General features: G+C 44.0%; 1 pseudogene; it reads left to right on the plus strand.

The window, feature by feature from the left end:
* Nucleotides 1–330: 330 nt before the first annotated feature.
* Nucleotides 331–4932, plus strand: LOC150015590 (N-alpha-acetyltransferase 50 pseudogene; annotated as a pseudogene).
* Nucleotides 4933–6000: the final 1068 nt, after the last annotated feature.

Below are 6000 nucleotides of genomic sequence, written 5' to 3' on the forward strand. Positions count from 1 at the left end.
TTCATGTACTAGCTTGAAGAGCTAGGTATGGCTCTAACAATTTGGATGGTTGGTTAACTGAAACCTGGGCCCAATAGTGACCTACATTTAATGAAGTAGAGAGGCCAGAACTTCCCTGGGATGATATCAGGGAAGGAATACAAAGATTTAAGAATGTGACAAAGTTGAAAGGAAATTATTTTGTGCAACCCACCTGCCCACAACCTGACTGTTTCCCTGGAGGACCCAGAGACTCCCCTTTATTAAGGCTTTGAGAAATGTTTTGATAAGGAGACAACCACCAGCCTTGAAAAGCCCTGTGAGGATGACAGTGGGAGACTCATCGTTGAAATGGGCTTTCTGACTCAGAAGGTATGATGAGGTCCTGGAGCAATCAGTCCAGCTGATATTACTTAATCAGCAGACACGGTGAGAACAATCACTGCAGTGTGCAATAAGGGCAAAGATAGTCTTAAGTGTGAACTACAGGAATCACAGTCACCTTTGAAATGAAACAAATGGGCATCCTATCAAAGCATTAATTTCTGTAATCAAAAAATTTTTTCAGTTAGCAGAAACATGACTTGAGTAACCAATAGGAAGTTATTTCTCTTTCAATTCCCAGACCTTTGCTGCCTCACAGGAACCCCAATCCCTTGATGAAGAGAAAGCCAGTTCTCCCTAGGAAGGAAATTTTAGTACTGTCAGAAATATAACCTGTGAGTCTTCCTCCAAGCAATCCTCAAAGAGACCTGAGATCATTTCCCAGGGTTAGTGTGCATCTGAGGAAGAAAAACAATGAGGCTTTTGAACACTTAGTAAGCACTAAATACATATTGACATTAACCTTCATAAAGCCAAAATATCCCTGTGTTCTATAATTTAGAGCAAATATTATTCTGTGCTATATCTTCTTCTATAGATAATTGTAATTTATGCTTTTGAGAAACAGCTCTGATCTCCTACTGGGCTCTGGTAGAGACTGAAAAGTTGACCATGGGATACCAGATCAGAAAGTCAAGTTGCCATCATGAACTGGGTTCTATCTGACCCACCAAGCCATATGGCTGTGCATGCACAGCAGGCATCCATCGTGAAGTGAAAAATGCCTTACTCTTTTGATGTGTAAGAGTCCTTTGGTCAAAATAAGATTTTTCAGGATACTGTGACAATAAATAAAATATTCTCTGAATCCATGAATAGCGGGGCTACAGAAGCATTGCAGGCAGGGAAGGCAAACCCACACCAGAAGAGCTGACTATTATAGTAAGGACAAACTGCTTCCCCCTCAATGATGGAAAGGAACCTAATGTAACCAACCTACCACCTTGGAGCTGGCCTGTCACCACCCACTCTTGGAACTGGTGTCCTGTTGAGAAAGAAGTATTGGCTTCTGCCATTAGCAGGTTGGGCACCCAGCAGTGGTGGTAGCCACAACAATCTTAGTGACAGGTGATCTGTGTTGCTGAACTCACGCACAGTTATCATCCTTGGTGCTGTAGCCGCTTGGTGAGAAAAGTGGGCCATTGAGCAAACTGAGGGGAAAAGATAATATTCACATATTAACATCATCTTGTACACTGAATTTTGAAAGTCTCCTCTGCAGTGGATGCCAGTGGGATGCAATTATATTGGACACAAACATCATTATGCTCCGTACATTCTAGAGGTCAGACCTCTTCCTTAGACTTTATTGTCATAAACCATTTGATTTTGTTCTAAACCAACCAAACCATTAGCCACTGTCTGTGAATCAGTCCAGATCTTTACCTCTGGCTCTCTCCAGTACTGAAAGTTTTGCACACTGGTAAACTTTCTCTTCACCACTGCCCTTCTCCAGAGCCACGCTGGAAAGGGACTAAATGCAACAGCAGTCCAGTCCTTGGTGGTGCCAGCATGTTGTGTGGATGTATCTGTAAACCAGGTCCAGTTTATATGTCCCTCTCATATGGTCTTTGGGAGCTTCCATAAGGCCTTGAGTATGACACCAGTCATAGCAGGTGTCATGGCATTTTATGAGTCCAATCTTAGATATATTCAGTAATAGAATCAGCAAGGAAACATGATTGGCTGCCTTACAGAATGCTTTGTGCCAGGGAGCAAAATGTGGTACCTCTTTCTCCATGGCAGAAATTCACAGGTTCTGGGATCAAGAGGTGGAAATGGTAGTGATCCCTCTCACCATTACTTGATAAATTATTTCCATCCTTGAAAACTTATTCTGGAAGTTTAGCTTCTTGGTTGTGAAGGGGGCAATGTTTCACCAAGGGGAATGTTTCAGCAAGGGATGCAGCACTGTTTCCATTGCCTTGCATACTGAGACTGGACTATTTGGGACCTCCCTATACCATGGAACAAACAGGCAGTTGAAGAAAGAGGGTTTACTAGCTGACTAGGCAATACATCCTGATTTCCAAAGGGACACTGGGTTGATACTATGAAGTGGGGACAAAAGAGGACCAGGTTTGGCACTCAGGGGATTTAGGAGACTCCTCTTTGTACTTCCATGTCCAAAATAAAATCTAATGGAAAACTACAGCTGCCCCATTAAAGGCTGGACCACTGAGGAGTCAAACTACTCAGAATAAAGGTTTGTGTCATGCTACCACATGATGGAGAAGAGAACTTGGAATGGGTGGTAAGGAAAGAAAGTGATATCGACCTCATGACAGTTGCAGAAATGAGAACTGTAGTAGATTTAAATAGTAAAATATAATAAAAATATAAAACAAATATAAAAATATAATACATTAAAAATGTATACATACATGCACCTATATTTCCACTTTACCTAGTGCCCATTATTTGGGATGAGGAGAATTGGCAATAATTAACAGGGGTAGCTCATGGGCCACCTGAAGCCACATCAGGATCTGACAGATACTGGGCTTTGAGACTGATCCAGAGGTTGGAGGGAGAGGGCATATTAAGAAGAGCTAATCCTGGTAGTTGGAGCTGTGATGTTATTGAATGGGACTTAAATGTGAGTAGGTCTATGAGATAGATAGCAAGCTACAAAAGGAGTGACTGTACCAGTTATTTACCATTTGCTCTCAGATACTTTCCTGATACTCCCCCTGCTCTGCTCTATCAGACTACATTTCCCAGACTCCCTTGCTAGCTTCCAGTTGGGACTGGTGAATGGGAGGTACTGGCAAGAGACTGGCAGAAAGGAAAAGAAACAGGGTACCTCCTCCCCATTCTCCTTTCTCTTGCTATGTCATGGTTGTGTTTCTCTATGCTTCAGCTCTGGATTGGTGGCTCCATACCCATAGCCCCAGCTCCAACAAAGCACCCTCTGTGACTCCAGCTCACACAGGTAGTCCTGGCTTTTGGGCACCTGGCTTCACCTCCCCCTCTTTGTCCTTTATGCCCTAGGGAGGTAGTGGATTTCTGCATTTATTAATATCTGGGCACCGCGCATTCCACTGTGCTCTGTCTGCTTCCTAATACACTGTTCCTAATTTTCCAGATTAAATTCCTGCTGTTGATCTTTGTGGGTCAGGCTGTGTTTCTGAGCTTGGCCACTACTATGTGTGCCGTCACATCACTAAAATATATTGTGATATACCTTATGAATTTCCATAATCTCCTTGACTTTTGTTTCTCACAAAATTAAATGAGCACAAGTGTGTGTGAATCAGTTGAAAAACCAAAGTAACACACAATGCCTTGCAATAAACATTCAGAAAGATTATTAAGGCAAACTTTAGAATCATTGCAGCCTTGCCCTAGAAACGTCCCAACTTGTTTTGCAGCAAATGGCTGTATTCCAAATTTGTCATTTCGTCACATCTACTATGACATGCTGAAGAGAGAGGGCTCATGACCTCCAATGGTCTGTGCGTGTGATCACATTCCCAAGTTCTCTAAGTAATCACTCTTTTCAACCCACAGGGTGGAAAGTTTCTTAAAGAAAAGTTATGTTCTGGAAATCAGCTGTTAAGAAAATGGAATATGAAAACTTGGAATTTTAAAATAAATAATCAATCAGATGCTTTACCAAAAATATTTATTATTTTAGGATAGCTTAACATTCAAAATACTTTAAATATTAAATCCCTGTAAAACATTTAAAGCACCATTTCCAAGAACACATCTCACATTAGAAAGTTTCAGCTTCAGCGGCGGCGGGTCGGGTTGGCGGGGTCCCGGGCTGGCGGGGTCCCTGGCTGGCGGGGTCCCTGGCTGGCGGGGTCCCGCGCTGGAACCGATTGATTACCCCATACGCACGTGTAGAAGCGGCAGCCCCAGTCCGGCGACGGGAGACACTCCCGCTCTCTTCAGAGACCTGTAAGGCCACGATCCACTCTCGTGGCCTTCGTCCCCGGCTCAGCTCCCTATCCTAGGCGGGGAGGTGGGCTAGTGGGGTTGAGTGGCCCGACCTAAGGACTCTGAGAGCTCACGTCGGTGACGACAACGGTGTTGATAGCGGTGGTAACTACAGCCTCAGCAGGCGGGGAAGAGGAAAGGTAGCCGGATCTAGCCGGGAGATGTGACACCACACAATATTAAGCAGCTGAAGAGATGAAACCAGGTCGTCTTTCCAGTCAGCTACAGTGACAAGTTCTACAAGGATGTGCTGGAGGTAGGCGAGCTAGCAAAACTTGGCTATTTCAATGATATTGCAATAGGCGCAGTATGCTGTAGGGTGGATCATTCACAGAATCAGAAGAGACTTTATTTACATCATGAGACTAGGATGTCTGGCACCATATCAAAGGTTAGGAATAGGAACTAAAATGTTAAATCATGTCTTAAACATCTGTGAAAAAGATGGCACTTTGACAATATCTATCTGCATGTCCAGATCAGCATGCAATTGACTTCTACAGGAAGTTTGGTTTGAAGAACTACTATAAGAGGATAGGGCCTGCAGATGCTCATGTGCTGCAGAAAAACTTCAAAGTCCCGTCTGGCCAGAATGCAGACATGCAAAAGATAGACAACTGAACAAATTGCAAATGGACTTTCTTGCACTTGCTTGTTGCCAAATAAAAAAGAGGCCCATTGATTCCCGCCCCCCCCTTCTTTAAAAGTTTTTCCCACTCCTTGCTCTTGTTTTTTCTCTTTTTTTCCCCTTCCCTCTAAGTTTTAATACTTCCAAGTGTTACAAAACCCCTGGGCTGTTCCACTTGAAAACAAACCCACGGGCTCTTTAGTTAGGGGTCCGATTGCCCGCCACCAGAATTACAACTCTGAATATTATATTTGAGTGGAAAGAAAAATTGTTTATTTAACAGTTACACATATCCTTGCCTCCCCCCTACCAAACCTAGCCAGTTTTAGGGAGGTCAGAAACACCGTCTCCCTACTTCCTAGGCACAGTTCAGCTTTACCAGCAGCTGCCTATCACTCAATCTGATTGGCGAGGTCCTTTCTGTGCTGTGGTGCCCTTCAGCTCTCAATGCAGGACCACCTGGATTCTCAGCCTCCTTGCGAACTGTCTTCTTCCTGTAAACCGCGTGGATCTCCTCTCCTTCTCCAGAGCACCTCTGTGAACACTCACCAGTGAGGGAGACAGCCCCAGAGCGCGCCCCCCTTAAAGTGTTTGCAGCTGCCTATATATCCCTGACTGCGTCCTCTGACGCAGTGGGTGTTGCCAATAGTTCTGACCATTCACAGAACCCCTCGTAGGCTCTGTGTGCCTTCCACACCATCCCCTGGTTCAAGGCTCCTCCCATCCACCTGAGGCCTTGGAAGCATCCAAGCAATTTTACATAATGAAAGACACCAGCCATCAGCCTCAGGCATGTGGAGGCATTCTGAAAGCTGCTTCCTTCTTCCCATCCCCCAGCCACAAACTCCAGGGATTTTTGGACTCCTCTGTTTCTGTAACACAAGGACTTTCACAATTCATCATGTTTGGACTGTTTTAGTTCTGTTATTGTTATGAGGTGGATTGATTGTGGGAAGGAGAAGGTTTAGATCTGTTTAATTTCACAGTTAACATATTTGGTCCCCAAAATTTAGATGTCAGTTTCAATTTAATTTTAGCTTGCTTTTATGCCCTGCTTTCAC

This window comes from Furipterus horrens, unplaced genomic scaffold (genome assembly GCF_987537825.1).
Source record: "Furipterus horrens unplaced genomic scaffold, mFurHor1.1.pri manual_scaffold_3, whole genome shotgun sequence".
Taxonomy (NCBI): domain Eukaryota; kingdom Metazoa; phylum Chordata; class Mammalia; order Chiroptera; family Furipteridae; genus Furipterus; species Furipterus horrens.